At 42.6% G+C, this 17,618-nt stretch overlaps 1 protein-coding gene across 3 annotated transcripts in view; it reads right to left on the reverse strand.

Annotated features, from left to right (window-relative positions):
- The window catches only part of dlgap1b (discs, large homolog-associated protein 1b), a 75,752-nt gene that overhangs the window by 36,204 nt on the left and 21,930 nt on the right, over positions 1-17,618 (reverse strand). For all 3 annotated transcript variants that reach the window (XM_084033451.1, XM_084033450.1, XM_084033452.1), the window contains exon 2: positions 11,049-11,135. The gene's annotated coding sequence lies outside the window, so the exon portion shown is untranslated. The remainder of the gene's footprint in view (positions 1-11,048; positions 11,136-17,618) is intronic.

Raw genomic sequence — 17,618 nt, forward strand, 5'->3', positions numbered from 1 at the left:
CATTCTCACTCTCCCACACAAAACACACACACCAGATACCACACACAGACACGCACAGTGTCCGCTTCTTGCGGGGCACTTAGGAAGTGGGCCGCGTCCAGCGAAAGGTATTCATTGCAGTCGACAGAGATCCCTTCTGTTGGCCGCTGAAGCACAGAATGTGACCTAAATAAAAGGCCCTCGCGGTGATCCACAGCAGCGTGTTTGTGGCACAGCTGTCTGCAGCACTGCACTAAAGCTGAAAAGCTGAAGTTGGGTCACGCTGGCTCTCTGCCTGCTAGCCACACACACACACACACACACACACACACATAAATGCATAGTGTATCTGACAGGCTGCATTTTGATGCTGCGAGCTCGCAAAGTGCAGTTATCAACAAGAAGACGAGGATCTGCTGGTTCCGCCGTGTCTGTCAGGTGCCGCCTACAGTGACATGAGGGGAAGCTCATAGACAGCTGTGGTTATGCGTTACGATCCGTGTCCGCTGTAGCTGACTGACCCAGTTGTGTCTCTACCTGTCTGGTCACATCAACCTAACCACCCTAACAACCGGACAGGCTATAGAGTGGTACATGGGACCTCGATATGAATTTCTGATGCATGTATTCCTATGGCGAGATCGAAATTATTTTCTGGTCCCGTTTTAATTGTGCCATGAATTTCACATGTTGTTTGTGGTTTTTAAAGATAATCTTTCATGGGAAAAAAACGTAAAAAAACGATTTATCGCAAATTAGTTTGATAATGGTAGGTTTAGCGAGCTTACTAAGCTAACGTTAGCTGCATGTGTTTGTTGTAAAACGCTGTCACTACCTGACGTTTTTTGATCAGCCGACTGTTTAAAGACAAGAAGCCTGTGAAAAGAGTCTTAAATATGCACACGATGGCTACGCGATAAAATGCCAAAAGACTGGAGCTACATGTTGCAAAAAACAGCCAGCTTCCTGATTAGCCACGTAGAAGACATGGATATAAAGAAACGTGATGTTTAAGTAACTAATAACCCTGCAAACAAATGTAGTTTATGATGTAGTCCTTGGCTGTAAGGTTGTAAGCTAGTTAGCCAGTCATGCTAATGAATGCAGCGTAGCTAAAAGCAGCCTTTCGGAAGGGCTGGTTGCTAAGCTATGCTAATAATTACTGTTTGTGTGAGGGATTTAGAGAATGGTCAATTGTCACTATGGAGTCTCGAGGCACACCAGAACTATTTCGCTTTAAACCCGTGTTTCCACAACGCAAAACCAACAAAACGGAAAGCAACATCACAGAAATCCAAACAACAACTCGCCCCTTTTAATTCTTTGTGTGAACAGGCTCCGAAAAACCACCGAGACTTCATTACATTTAAAGTGATCGTTTGCTGAACAGCAAGGTGTGCAAACAAAAGCGCAGGAGCGGATAAAACAAGTCGGGCTATGAATGTTGATGACCATTAACCCCCGACGCTGCATCAGCACGGCAGGCTTAATTCTATTTGGAGGGCCACGCTTCTCTGGGCTCCGATGAGATGAATGGAAAATAGATGTTTTTTTTTTCTCCTTCTCCATCATCGAACACAGTAGCCTCGCTTCGTTTTCTTAACGTCACCCTGAGCTTTGAGACTCACCAAAGCAAATAAACAAAAAGGTGGGATGAAAAATGCAACACAAATCGACTCGTGTATCGTTTGTAGGAAGTGGTGAAATCAATATGCCTTAATGTGAGAAATAGTGCCGCAGCTTCTCTTCTCTGGCAACGTCAAAAGGCTGCCGCTGCACAGATTGCGGTTTATTCCTCAAATCGACATCAAATGCTCGCTGCAAGACGGAGCTTGTGTCTTACAGAGCTTCTGCGGGGCTTCAGAGGCCTCTCAACAGGTTTTCTTCCCGGTGCTTTAACTAGAGCAATGATTTCTTCAAATGCTGAAATCATTACCAGCCTGCCCTCCGCAGAGCTCCCAATCACCTCCGTGGACTCGTCTTACGTGTGCTCACGTGTTTCTACCTCTGTTTTTTTTAGGTCAAGTGAAGTTTTGCTTTTTGTCCCTGCAGGCGTTTTACAGTCTGATGATGCTGCAGGATATTATTACACAATACACACACATAATGTTTCTATGTGTGGACAGAGAGACGGCAGTAGGCTTATATCCTTGTGACTGTACCGACTTTAATCAGGGGAAACAAAAACAACAGACTGCATGCTCAATTAGCATTTTTCATGGAAAAATACAAAAAATGCTAATTTTTCTCGAGCTGCACGCAACACTGCATTTCTTGCATACTTGATCGTTGAGGTACTGTACACTGTGGTCTTCTCATATTTTAGTTATGTGCATGCATAACCTTCTTTCTGGGTCAATATTTGTACTACACACGTCCTTTCACTCCAGGTGGTATCTAGTCATGCAGATAGTTCAGGTTTTAAGTTATCTCCCTCCGAGAGGGATGGATAGCTCAAAATATTGTCCAATAAAAAAAAATATATATATATATCTGCACCGCAGGATGATGATTACTTATTTTTGGTAATAACTGACCCTTTAAATACAAAGTGCAAAAAGTTAATCGAGCAGCATGTTTCCAGAATAAACAATCATTTGCATAATGCTTTTCTGAGCGGAAGAAGTCAATATAAAATCTGCCCTGTAAAATACTGAGTGACATAACGAAGCAGTAAATGCAGACATGAATACACGCGGGAGGTATATTCAATTATTCCGTGGAGCAACTTTAAACAGCAACTCACAGTACTCATAAATATTTAACAACATGAATATTTGACGTGCTAATATTTCAAAAGGAAACACACACACACACACACACACAGGAGAGCTGCAGTAACGATGCCATAGAACACTTTAAAGACCCATCTTTTTTCGTGTGTTTCTGGATTATGTTCTTTCAGAGAGAGTCAGGAGAGGCTGAGAAGCGCCGACTTTAACGTCTTACTGTTAAAACGACTCGAATGATAGATGACCGTCTCCTTCTGAATGTCTGGCTGCGGCAAAGGCAACATATTTTTGAAGACTGCAAATGACTTGTTTTTAGTTTATATGATATCTCCATAAAAAGCAATAGTGGATATGATAAAACTCCACGAAAAAATTGGAAATTGATAGGAACCAAATGCTTTCAGCGCTCCGTCTTATGTCCTCGAGGGGCACATTCGCTCTCCAACACTGACAGGTCTAAAAGGCGTTTCAAAAATTGACACCAAGGAAGCTAAAAAAGCCAGGCGGTACATCTTTACTGTATCAATAAATGACAGCTTGTGCAACATATTTCCAAAGGCTTTCGCTCCCAAACAACCCAAGAATGGAAATCCCTCCTTGTCAAAGAAGGTGGTATTTACGGCGCATCTTTAAAGCGTTTAAACGGGCGTGTTTCTGCTCACTGTATCCGTGGCGTTATAGAAACACGCTGGATGGATCGATGTTTCTGGGGGGTTTTTTTCCACGAGACAGCTCCTTTGTCACAACCAAACTAATTAGGCTGACTGTCAAGGTTCTCCCTGACTAATGGAGCGGCCGCGCTGAGTTATAGCTCGGTGCCCGGCGAACACATTCTGGAGACAAATTCTCAGAGTGATGAGTTCTATTTGATCAAGGCAAACAAATTAACAGAGACATTAAGGCCGGAGAGATTGGTGTTGTTTGTCTGCGGGGCGGAGCTGTCGCTGAGGCTCGGGGAAGGGAAATTCTACCAGCAAAAAATTATCTCAAAAGTGCTGAAAATCCTTCTTCTTCCCTTCTTTTTTTCTCTCCATAAAAATGTAGTCATTTATGAAGATTGAACTGAGCGGATGTGACACTTTGACTCGTAACCGAAAGCCACGACTCCGCCGAGATTGGTATTGTATGGCTTAAAGGTTAAATCCATTCAGTCAGCGGGAGTCAAGGATAAAGAAGACAGCCCCCATCTGTTCACTTTGAAGGGTACAACTTACAGTTGGATATGACAACATTCCTTATGTAAGACGTGTCATGTGATCTCTCAAAGGAACTGTTGAATTCAGAGCCTCTTACGGAGAGGTGAGACCAAAAATATGCAACTCTCTAGTTCATGTCTTATCCTGTACAGCAATAGGTACAATGGTGTATTATAGGTGACCTTTATAGGTCAAAAATAAATAAATGACAGACGTGGGAGAGGGTAATATTATTAAGAAGAATCTGAGATTATAATTATAAAAAAAACTCAAAGAATGTTGTTTTCTTCTGTATAGACCCAATTTTATATACCTTTTTCGCTTAATAAGATAGCAAATATATATTTTGATTAGGTCAAATATGCAACGTAAAGCTACGGGATTCCTTGACATTTTTGTTTTATTTTAAATCTAATCTACAATTCGAACATAGGGAAAAAATATAGAATAATAATCAATCAATAACGATCCATTTGAAGCTTTACAGTCAATAAGTGCAACAGGCCGTGCCTTGTATCACTAAACTAGGCCGTTATTGTTCCATTGCGAAAGCAAAACTGAGAATTCCCACGACACAAAATTATCTGTAAAGTGTGGAAATATTTTTGTGTATAGTACAGATTAATTAATTGATTAATGTTTAACAGAATAACATTAATCCTATAATGTATTTTAGGGTTCGTGGGTTGAATTTGATTGAAGCTACTTCAAATTTGTTCAAACTTTATTCTTTGAGAAAGTATAATCTGCTGTATAAGCTGCGGTGTTCCTTGTGGCGAACTACAACATGAAATCCAGTGATTAAGGATTTACTTTTACTGAGTTTAAGGCTGTAATTTACCTGTTTTCATTTAGAGATAAAACAAACTTTATATGTAGAAACAAGCACTGATTATGCATGTGGTTTCTGCCCAGGAGCGAGTGTTTTAGAGGATAATAATACTAAGCTATGAGTTTCCCTTTGAGCGTTTCCAAATGATCTCCCTCCACAAACCTTCATATTTACAGCGTGAGAAACTCGTTCTCTCTCGTCTCCTGTTTAGTAAAGTTCAATATGAAGCTCAACTATATTTAACACGCAGGAATGTTTATTACATGCCGGTAAATGTAAGAAAAAAACAAGAATACTCAGAGATTTTTTTGTTATACCAATCTAAAAATGAATAAAAAGACAATCAACATTTTGGAAGTTCAATAAAAAACAAGCAGGCAAGGAAATTGGACTAAAGGACGACATTCCAGCGTCACCATGGAAACAAATGGATTTTCTGCTTGGAAAACAATGTGTTCTTCACTCCAGCTAATGAAAACTCATATGTACCAACCGCTCGGGGATCATATGTGTTCACAGCAACAGAAGACGCCTTTTTCTCACGCTTCATATCTTCATGTATCCGCAGGGAACGCAAGGAAGTAGTGAAACACGGCCGAACCGCAGCCATCGTCATCTACTTTGAGAGGATTTCTGATCTGGAAACACTGAATGAAAAAGAAAGTAATTAAAAGGGAAGTTATTATGTCTGACTAATATAACGTAACTTGTAGAGTCTATGCCAAAGAATACTGAAGCTACGTGTGGCTCATTGCCTTACTCACCCATCTGTTCATGAGGGAGTATAAAAACAGGGATTTCCAAACGGTTCCTTTATTGTTTTATGATTTTTCACTACGGAGCCAAACTATATTCTGGTCGAGTTTATATAGTATGGAAATTAAGTGCTTCAATCATCGTGTAACAAAACATCAGGTTAATAAAAAGCCTCCGCATACGTTTGGATATGCACATTTCCATCGGCGCTCACACACAATAATAACCTCCAGGTTTTATATTCTCTCTTAAGAACTGTGAAATCTGCAGCAGCTGATCCTGGAGGCGGCGCAGCGATAAGGAAATCGAACCCTGCGGAGTCAAGAATGTACATCTGCATGTGCATGTTCTGCATAACATAGAGCCTCACCCATCAACTGGGATCCACATGTGAAACCGCTGCTAATGCTGCTAATGCTGCAGCTCAACCGTGTCCTCCTTGTGGCATTTCTTCTGTTTGTAATAAAACATTATCATTATAGCTGCTATTTCCACTGTTAAACAATTAAACTTAAAACCAAAAAAAACTGTGTGCACATTCAGCTAAAATGATGTCTCATCATTGCACGTGACTCCGTATCGTTTGATGATGATCCCCCCGCTGGATCGTGCAGCATCGCCGTGCGTGGCGCACTTTGATTCTACAGTATTTCACAGTACAGTCAACTCGCCGCTGCCAGGCTGCATCGGCGTCAAACCGTTGCCAGGGGCGACCGGAGTGTCAGGTGATTTCAAGCAACTGATTCCACAGTTAATTACATGTCGGGGACACGGAGCCGACTGCAAGCGCACGCAGCTCAATGTGTTGATATGCTTTTAGCTGATGCGGTGCAACGACCGGTCGTCTGCCAAACAATTTATTCAACATTTATTAGACTACATGTGCTAAATAAAGATTAAATATTGCATTAGTGCCAGGGAAGCCTAATGCCAGTTAAATAATTAATGATTTTCATTACAAAATAACTTCCATCTCAGCAAATAATTAAGCTTTAAGAGAATAAATGGAATTACCACCTTGCTGTTGTTTTCTCTCGCCAACCAGTCAAGTGATCCAAAATCACGTCATCATTTAACCCCATTAGACATTGGTGTGAAATTATATTTATTATAATTAGCATGAATTCTGGAATCATGGCCAAATCATGTGCCAGATTTGAAGAAATGTCCTCCCGGCGTCTCTGAGATATCATGTTCCCGAGAACGGGATGGACAGACGGACGGACAACCCAAAAACATAATCTCTGAAAAAAAAAAAAAAAAAAGATTTATCTGTCTGCTTCTTTTGTGGAAAAAACTTTTACATAACGGGCCGACGACCAACTGAAGCCTTTTGATGAGATTACCTCGGCTTCATGTCATGTCATCTCAGGCGGACGCGAGGCTGTCTGCTTAACGTCCGAGGGCAGAGGTCGCGCGCTGGTTATGGGAGGTGCTCGGGGTAAACCAATGAGAGCGAGCCAGATGAAGTGCCTCGCCTTCGCCGTGGGTGGCGTGTCACATCGAGGACACATCAACAGACGCCTGACGGATCTGGGAGTGAGATCCAACTGAGCAAGAGGGTTATGGGTGGGGGGGGGGGGGAGTCCAACCCGCTGGCTTCTCGCATGAGTGCTGCATATCCAATGCGACACACGCACACACACTCACACACACACACACACACACACACAAGGAATGCAATCACAAAAACAGATACCACACACACACACACTCTTCCAGCTCTCCGCTGTGGCGATCTGAGCCCGGACCAAACACGCCGCCTGCACAGGGAGCAGGTGTCAAACCAGGTGAGCGCCGCCACGCTGACGGTTAGCAGCAGCTAGCTCCCAGCTGACCTCACATCAAAAACCTGGGCGACACAGATAGAGGGCACGGAAAGTCCCCACTTAATGGAATCAGCAAGGCTAATGTCATCAAAATGGACTCAATTATGTCTCCTGTCAAGGCAGGTTTAGCAAACGGCCGTCTATCAGAGGCTCAAAGACTCGGGGGGGGCTTGTTGCTGAATTACCGACACTGTTTCCCCTTTAGTAGAGAATCAGTGGCTGTTTCCTGTTCCCAGAGCGGGGGACTGTGGTCATTCAGAGCACATCTATAATAAATAAAGAGAAATACATCAAGAAACCACAATCCAGTGCAGCATAGAGTTGTTTTTTCAGATGCATGTTCATGTCTCTAAGCTTTCTTTCAGAGCTACATGAGCCAATATCCTAGAGAACCTCTCCTTATTCCTTGCAATGATGTATGTATACAATGCTAAGCATTAGATGACATATTCATCTATTTATAGAACATATTTGAATTCTATATTGGCATTTCTACATCACAATTTCACAACATAACCCTAAACAAATAGGAACATTCATATTTGCTATTTTTAGTTTGTGTATTTTTGGACATATATTAAGTTTTGGAAGAAAAACGTTTGGGATCGAACCATTTCGGGTAAAAAGGTTTAAGACTTTCATGTTACTTGTTCATCCGAGGTCTATGAAATCAATATTACTGCTTAAGCTGCATTAATAAATCAATGATTTGTCGGGACAATTCCACCATTTGTTCAATTCAAGATGGAGAAAATTAAACACTTCACAGGCTTTTATCGACAAGTGTCCATGGAGACTAAATAGTGCAATCAATTGTCTATTAGAAGTAAATGTTAGTCATATTTAGTGTTTAAACACGATAGTTGCTAATTCTGAAAGCTGAGAGGGAAGAAACTAAAGGGTTTGAGGTAGAATATTTCGCATTTTCAAGGATACTTGAACTTCTGATAACAATGATCGCTCTGCAGTGTAGGAAAAAAAAAGAAGCAGCACGTTATTTAACTGCCTTCCGCCTTTGCCCTAACACTGAAGTATTCAAATTAGAAACAAAGCATGGAGGATGTAAAGGTGATTCGCCGTTGAGTGTTTCATGAGCGACCAAATGAAGTGTGAAATGCGCCGCTCGTTGAGCAAGTTAAATTAACTTCCCATTTCAGAATTTGCTGCTCAGGTACACGCAGGATAACGGCGAGGTGACGCACATCGCATCCAATAACACTGAACTTTTTCAACACTGGATGTTATCGACGGCTAATTTGTAGAGATACAATCTTTGAATGGTCGCTTGAAAGATTATTTAGTTTATTATGGATAAATGAAGTGGGGGAAGATAAAGAGGTTCCCTTGTGCTCTTTATTTAAATAGATTAGGGCCTGATATATAACGTAATCAAAAAGATCCTTTTGAACTGAACTATTTGAGTTGCTGAAAGCTCAGATGGATCAATACTGCTGTGTGCCAATCAGATTTACAATTTACAGCCCCATTGTGCATGAAGCCACTAAACTGTTACACAACACTATTTGTCTTAGTATCATCTAGTGCAGCCTATGTATAATAATAGATAAAAACATCTTTGGTTGCCTGCAGCTGAAGAAATGAACCTCAACACCTTGAGACGAAGCTCCCTGGCTGAAAAGGAAAATGTGAAAAGTGAAAAGAAATGCATGTTTACTAGCTCCGTCCGGGCAGCTCATTGTTAAATGTCAGTCTGGAGAGCTCTCTTTCCTTTCCTCTCTTCCCTCTCTACCTCAGGCCTTCTCCCTATTTCATCACTTCCTCCCGTCTTTTCCCGACCCGACCACCGGGTGTCCGTTCTGTTCGGCTGTGATTGCCAGAATCAGCGCCGTGGCGTTCTTCACACTGGCCAAGATTTACCTCATGGGTTCGTCCCTAATTACACACTCACTCGCTGCCTAATCTCTGTAAACACACTCCACAGAACGTGTGATGTCATAGGCCCGTTAAATTGAGTCCTAGCACCCCTAAAAAAATATTGCATAGATAAATGCAATATAAAACAGTCATGTTTTTTTAACACAAGTCCGTGTTTGACAAGCTTAAATATGGTAAAAAAACAGACAGAATATGGTTTACTTTACCCCAACGCCGTCATGTTATGGTATGATCCACTTTCTCTCTCCCACCTGCCCCGCTCACGTTAAAATGTAGGATTTCTTTTTAAAAAGGAACATTTTTTTGGAGCATAAAAATAAAAACACCCAAAAATGTTTGCATGGGATAACATAAAACATCTGCGATATTTGAAACAAGTTTGTTGAGTGCAGGAATCCTGTGATACGTGATTCAGCCCGGATCCCTCCCTCCCTACTTCCCCCGGACACACAACACATTGGCTTAGAGTCCCCGTTTGTAAAACCACATTACTTCTTTTCAAATAGCCTCCCATGATGACCCGAGCCAGCGCAATGATACGTTTGTGCAAATGGTTAAGCTGCGCTCGCTGTAAATCCAGCTTTTTGGCGAGCGGCTCCGGGCCTCAGGGTTCAGGGTCTGGCTCGACGGCGAGAGCCGAGCCAGGGATGGGATCCCACGCGTGATTAACCACTCATGGTAATGACGACGCACTATTTCCATTCTAATTAAGCTGCAGCTGCTGGGATTATTATCAGCACACTGGTTTATTCTGGGGAAAGTTGCCTGAATGATTTCCTAACAACTCTGTACATTTAAATACGCATGTAAAGTACAAATACCTGAAAATTCTACCTAAGTACATAAAGTATTTGTATTCACATATGGTAATTTTACATCAAAGCAATGAATCTGCTTAATTGTAACAATTCATTTCAACCTGAAAAAGTCATTTTCCCCAAAAAAGTACAAAAAAATAAAATAATAAAATGCTAAAATCTAAAATGCAAACCTGGCAAACAACCATACTATAGGTTTACATTAGTCAGATCATTAAATTAAAAGTAGTTAATAAAATGTAAGATGTGCAAGGGACTATTACATGGAGCAGATTTTCCAAAAATTACATGTCAGAAACCTTCAGGACTCTTATAGAAGAAAAAAAAAATAGTTTTAACCTTCCAGAAATGAAGCGTCATTGTTCTTCTTGTAAAAGTTTAACATTCATAAGCAGGCTAGGTCGCTGGTGTATCATAAAAACATCCATCCGGGTGAAAGTAGTAGATTATAATATTAATAATCATGTTTTTATACGTGTCCTGTGACAAAAATAACTGTAAATCCTTTTGCCCTCCCTCCTGTTTTGCCCTCCCTTAATTCTCTACAACATTGCTAGAGTGCTTTGACTTACGCCCCGCAAAGTAAACCTGCTTAGCACGTTTACTCGCTATTAAGCAATTTCGCACACTTTTTTAAACTGTTTATCTCACCGCCGCCATCTGCTCCGTCACCGGTTGTTATTCCACAAACAGGGAAAAAAAGCTGTCCCATCCCTTTAACCCGCCTTCGCACCACTGTTGCTCCGTCTGTCTCTTTGAAAGGCTGTCAGCCTTGACGGATGCATTTCCACTAATGGTGCGCTGAAAGGTTATATATCTTAAAGTACAGCTTTCAAAAGGAAGGCCGCATACAAGGGTCAAAGGTGACCCGTGAGTGTGCAGGTGAGAATTGACAGCAATCAGAGTCCATGTTATATACAGCATGTCAAGTGTTTTCTTTATGTTGCTGCTCTGCCTCACATTATAGGCCTCAATGAGAGCTGCAGTGCATGCTGGGAAGTCAGGCTCACCTTCTTTATTGTCTCATCTTCGGCATCTTTTCTTCCCCCGTGCTTAATTCCAGGCTCCTCGTGTCCTGCGCGTGCACATTTCTCCACCTTGAAGTGAATAAAGACACGAGTCCGTGATTCAGGATTCAACACAACACACCAAAAACCCTCCCGCCGAGCCCCGGTGGCTGATGTGCCGGTCCGTGTGCCGGGTGCTCACGCTGTGCTGTTTTGCTCCCTGCCTCGCCTCGTTTCCAGACTAACTTCAGCGTCGCAAATTACTGATGAAATGCTTGGGAGGAGGGGGGGAAATAAAAGGGAAAACAAAAAGAAAACCCCCTTCCTGCTTTCCAGTTGACCCTCATAAAAGAAATTGAAAACTTTGATCTTCGTAGACCAGAGACGGCGGATTAAAGGACATTAAAAATGGCTGTTGTTTTTTTTGTCTGGATGTAAGAATCACAGCACAAACATGTTGGTTTTGATCCTAAATCCCATCTTTTGGGAGGCTACGTCTCAGGGAGGATTCATCGCCGAGCAAGAAATAATAGATAAGGGGAGGAAAGTCATTTTAAGCCTATTTGGGCGCCTTTAAATCTGGCTTGTTAAGTCCTCGAGGTGTTTTGAGGGAGGGTGATTGTCTCGGGGCAATTACTCACCCTGCTTTACAATGAGGCCGATCACCAACACGCTGCTCCCATCTCTTAAAGCGCACAGCAGCCGATGTAGGATTTATACGGTTTATATAATGTATCTTATAATTATTAGTGTGATTCTGAGAGTATAAACTAACACTTTGCAAATGAGTTCCCTTCCCTGATCTCCCATGAAGGCGATGAAGAGGAGGTGGCAGGTAGTTCAACGTGGGGGCATATAACAGATGGTGGTCTGTCCGACACTCGCCAGGTGGGACTTGTTTGGACAGGTTGCACACACACACACACACACACACCGCACGGACACACACAGGTCAGAGGGGGGGCAATGCTACTCCAGGGGGGCTTCATGTCCGTTTCACATGTGGCTGCAGAGATACCAATAAAATTAAAGTGTGGCAATGCAGAGTTCATGCAAAGTTAGTGCATAAGTTGCAAAAAACTGTCCACATAACCTGTTATTTATGAGCTCAGATAAATAAGGTCACATCTGGCATTTTTGTTAAAAACACCAATAAAATCAAGAGTCATTATCTTGTTTGGCTCTATAAAAATGGATGTAGTGTCTGTGACAGCACCCTCCCGTCACTCACTTTAATCTTTAATATAATAATTATAGTAAATTCACCCCAATGTTAAAGTTTTAAAAGGGGGTCTCTGGAGCTTCACTCACACTTTTCCCCCACTATATAGGATGTGAAAGCATCTTAAAACTACTCAAATTGCAGATATAACTTGACGGGAATATTTACAAAGCAGATACTTTAAGCCACACAGCAGCCTTCCCGGTTATAAAGATTGATAGTGTTAAAATAATGATAGTGTGGCAAAATAAACATCACAAAGCGTGATAAAACCCATCTTTTAACGAAGCCCTTCATCATGAAAAACGACAACAACTTCAGTGAAAGATGAGATTCCCCATCTCATGTGTGCTCTCCTCTCTGTCAATCACGCCACCTCTGCAGGGGAGAATTTCAATTTCACACTCCGCCGGGGTTCATAACGCGCACTTCACTTAAACACATACAGGAACACAGAGACAGGGGTGGGGAGGGCTGGCCCGTAAAAATGGATCAACATAAGTATTCATGAATGAGTAAACAACCGAGGGATGAACATAAAATGAATATAGAAGAGACACCGCCGGCATGCTAATGGCGTTTTTCCCCGATCTCAGAATAAGTACGCAGAATAGACAGAACAGCCATAATGGCTATTCTTCAGTTGTGTCAACATGCACATCAAGGATGGGAGTAAACCTGTATTACATTCAGAGTCGGTAGGAGGAGGTTTCATTATGATATAAGGTGTGTGTCCATTTGACTTGAAGAAGTTTGACGTATCCATCTTCCGGGAAGCTTCCTGAAAGTCAACTGCAGCTCTCAAATTCACTGTTTTCACTATCTGCAATCTGAATAATTCATGAGTGATGAATAAATACCCCCCCCCCCCCCCCCCCCCCCAAAAAAAAGGTCTGTCAAAAGGGGAAATGACTGTGACCTTCTACACAAAATAAGTGGAAGTCGGGAGAGAGATATGCAGTGAGAGATAGGTATGAAAAATGACAGGGGAACAGAAACGGAGAGAAGAATGAGAGGGGAATGAAATGAGAGCCGCACAGACGGGAGGAATATTTCCACGCTTTTGTAAAAAAAAAAAAGAAGAAAATCCTCCATATGCTGGTGCATGATACGGAAATAGGTCCCTCTGTATTCATGAATCTCTAAGAGTGCAATCAATGGGGTGAGTGATACATAAAAGATGAGGCCGACTTTGACCTGTGCACAGAGGGGGAGGGGAAGCGTTCTGCAGAGCCTTGACCGGAGGAGATGGCGATTTAGACTCCGTCAGGGCATCCTTTGAAGTTTTGGCAGATGAGGACGGGGCTGTGGATCAGCTTGTGGGCCCTGCTGCATTAACCCCCCGAGCCCCAGCTCTGCTCGCTCTGAGTCAGCAGCAGCAGCAGCAGCAGCAGCAGCAGCGGCGGGCTGCATGCCAACCCAGCACGATGCATAATCTCTACACTGGTGTACCGCCGATCCATTTTGCACAGCCATTATTCAAACTTAAGCAGTGATTATCTCCGTGCTTTACTGCATTTTCACAGCAGCGCGACTTTTCACCAGGCGGGGCCCCCCCGAATCCGATGCTGTATTCGGTACAACAGATGGATTTTCTGTGGAGCGGGAGCTCATGACATCAACTCAGAAGTTGTCGTGTGCCATTTTCTTATCTGCCAGTCGGACAAGCACAAAGGACTTTTATCTGGAAGATGTAGATGGTGGGGGGATTGAAGTCGCACTCACGCGAGGAGCATGTGTGCACATAAAAACGGACCGTCGCCTGATTGTAGAAGGCGTGCCGGCATTGGTGAGAAACAGAGGTGAGTCACGTCAGAAAGAGGATTAGAGGGGCTGTGAAAAAGCAGAGAATTATTGACGTAAAAGAGGAGGATTTAGATTTAGCTGTGCCAGTCAACAACAACCCCCCCCCCCCACCCCTACAAACACACTTACACATAAACTAGTGATGACTCAGTGAGACCGTCTCAGGTCACTTTGGACTGACATTGCTCAGGCAACCATAAATCCAAACCGTGGCCCGCTCTGACCCGGCTTTTCGATTAGGCCTCATCTCATAACTGCAAACACAGTCAGCTATAAACATACAGTAGCATCCATCAAAAACCCTATAAGGCCAGTAAATCACGGGTGAAGGAATCCACGGAGACGGAGTCGGACGTGAACTTGGAGAATCCCATCCATCTGCAGAAAAACATACTCATCCCAAAATAGTCTCTGTGTGAGTCAAATCATTACAGATTTGGAATAAATCACAAATAAAACTATGGAAGGATATATTCTCAGTGTTGCTGCTGAAGAGGATGAAAGAGGACGAGAGCTTCCCAGAGAGAGTGAATGAAAGCCTTTCTCCAGGCCCAGACAGAAAAATATGTTGTAACACTACACAGGTAGGTTAAAATGTTAGCACTGCCCCGAAAGAAAAAGAATAGAATATGAGTAGCATCTGTGTTTTTGTATTATTATTATTTTCCAAGGTCACCGAGATGTGTACAGTATTTGCAATTGAAATGCACGGAGGGATTCAGAGGAGGGAGGAGTTGACGGCACCCCACCTGGCTGCTTAGACTTCCAAAAGGGCACGCTTAATGAATTCACAGCGCTGTAATGCCAGAACCACACACCGACGACAGGTAGTCATTAATTACAAAGCAGGTGTTTATGTGTAGAAGCACAGGAATCGCTACAAGACGGAGAGTTGACTGCACTTTTAGGCCATATGTGACATGTCAGAGAAGTTATTTTAAATCAAATCTGATCTGAAACGTGGGTTTTTATTATTATTTCAGAGGCTTACTTATCCGACTCGAGGGTCTAAGGATCGAGGATGGCACAATAGACGGGTTGCAAAGCCCTCTTAAACAAACTGTAAACACACTTGACTTGACCTACGCTGTCAAATCAAGCTGAGGAAGTCGGAGCATCCATCCTCCACCAGCTCCACATCTCCACCTCGCTGCTTATAACTGCCAATAGACTACCATCGCTGGGAAACAATGCACACAGGAGCAAAATGATATAAAAAATATGATAAAACTGATAGAACTAAGCTCCATATTGGACATATTGATGTAGAGAGCAGAAGAAGCATACTGAATGTTGAAACATTGATGGGATACCTTCTGTCATTGTCTCTCTCTCCACACATGTCTTTTTGACATTGTTGTCAGTTCCTATTAGGATACGGGTAATATCCTAGAATACATATGAACAGCAGCCAGAACGATCAGATATGAGCAGCAACGTTTTGGCAGCGAGCGTGAAGGCCTGTGGTGTGAATGCGGTGGAAGAGTAAAGGAGACATATGGCACATTATGTCTGACTGCGTGAATGTTGGCGAGCCTCGGAAGTGCCGATGTGATATCTACAGAATCATTTTTTTTAAGAATCGGAAAAGAGTTCTGCCTTTTCTTACGCTCTGACTCGATGGATGCTGACGGCTCGGATAAGCCCTCCTACTGGCTGACTATCACATTCTGCTTCCTTTCACTCAACCCCGGGGGATCCGTTGCCATTTTCAGTGTTAACCAACTATGACATGCAGTTGACCGAACGAGCTGCACGACAGTAACGGAAAAATGTACTGAAATTTGAATTCTCTTCTGCACTTATTGTGGAAAAGAAATCCAAACTAAAATGAGGCTGCGGCTACGACTGGAGCACGTCAAAGCCCCGTTGCCCTGGAAACGGTAATAGAAGATGTTCGCCCGTGTAGTTTGTAGTGGATTTAGGACATCTGTCTCTTTACATTCAACATTTTGGACTTGCAAGTTTCTCTCCGGGTTCTCCGGCTTCAGTCCAAAGACATGCAGGATGGGTATAGGTTGAGTGATGACTTTAAATTGCCCGTAGGTGTGAATGCGAGCATGAATGGTTGTTTGTCTCTATATGTTGGCCCTGTGATAGACTGGTTACCTGTCCAGGTGAACCCTGCCTTCGCCCAATGATAGCTGGGATCCCCCCGCGACCCTGAATACAGGATAAAGCAGTAGATGGATGGATGGACTTGGAAGTTAGCAAACTAGACTAAGTAACTTCCTTTTAGAAAAGTCACAGCTGGTTATCAAGGCTTTCTGAGGTTTGCACAGATTCCAACTCGACATTGTTGGACTGGTCGTCTAATCGGAAGCTGCCTCATCTCCCTTGATGCCATCAGGAATTCTCAACTGGCCATGGAGGTGTAAAAAAAAAGACACACTAGCAAAACACAATATCAGTGCATTCTTTGCGAAAGGTACTGCAGAAAGATGAACCCTACAGCAGCACCGACCGTCTTGTTAAGCTCAGCGGTGTTTTGTTTCATGACCCAAATGCTGTGAAAAAAAAGATGCACTCAGGAAGAAACAAACGGCAAGATGATAACGATGAATGTTTCGGGACCAAAGGACTGGAAACCGAAGGTCTGAGGTGTTTCTAAGCCAACGATGACAGCGACGTCGGTATGGATCAACTGGGAATACAGGAAGTGGAAGAGGATTCCACTAAATCCAGCGGCGAGAGGTGGGCGGCCGTCAGAACGTAGAGGAGAAGCCAACTCCATCAACGTGTTCAGGATCGTCTGTCCTCGGTGTGGCAGGCTCGCTGCCTTTGTAGAGGCTTTTCTCTCTGATGATCACAGACGCAGCAGAGTTGATAAAAAAATGAACTTCAAATATGTGTGAACTGTGACTTCTATCTGGATATTCAAAATGACAAAGGAGTGCTGAATAAGTAAAGAGCAGCAACGAATATCCGGGGAGGAAGAATAATTGGTGAGTCACGATGCCACTTTCCCTCTTTTGCATTTAAAATGTTTGGGGTTTTTGCTGCCAAATGGTGTTTTCTTCGATGGTTTATTTGGAGGTTTATTCACAAGCTCACATCATGATTATATACTGAATGGAATACACATTTTATTCCAATCCCATTGAATAAGAATACAGCTGTCCCTGATATGGTAGTGAGGAAATTGGCCACCCTATGACTGAAAAATAAATGAATTCATGTCCCCTCCATGTCATTATTTAAAAATAAAATAAACATAATGAAATATGAACCAATTAAAAAAAACTGTATTATCATTAGTGCAATATATTTTGTGAATCAGACCATGAGACGGAGCAGATAGTGGTAGGAAGTTACACACTAAAGGAGAACACTCCTTGGAGAACACTAACGAGGTGCTAAAATTGGAGAAAATTAATAAAACTTCATATCAATCCTTTTGGTTACAACAATTTTGGAAAAAGAACTTGAGGCAGGTGATAAGTTCCATGAAATAAAAAAGAATCTCAATTCAAGCCCGTCGTTGAGCTCCTTTTTTACTTTGGTTCCGCCCTCTGAGCTGTCAATCACAACAGAGCCGAATGTTA

The sequence above is a fragment of the Eutrigla gurnardus genome (assembly GCF_963514095.1).
Source record: "Eutrigla gurnardus genome assembly, chromosome: 18".
Taxonomy (NCBI): Eukaryota; Metazoa; Chordata; class Actinopteri; order Perciformes; family Triglidae; genus Eutrigla; species Eutrigla gurnardus.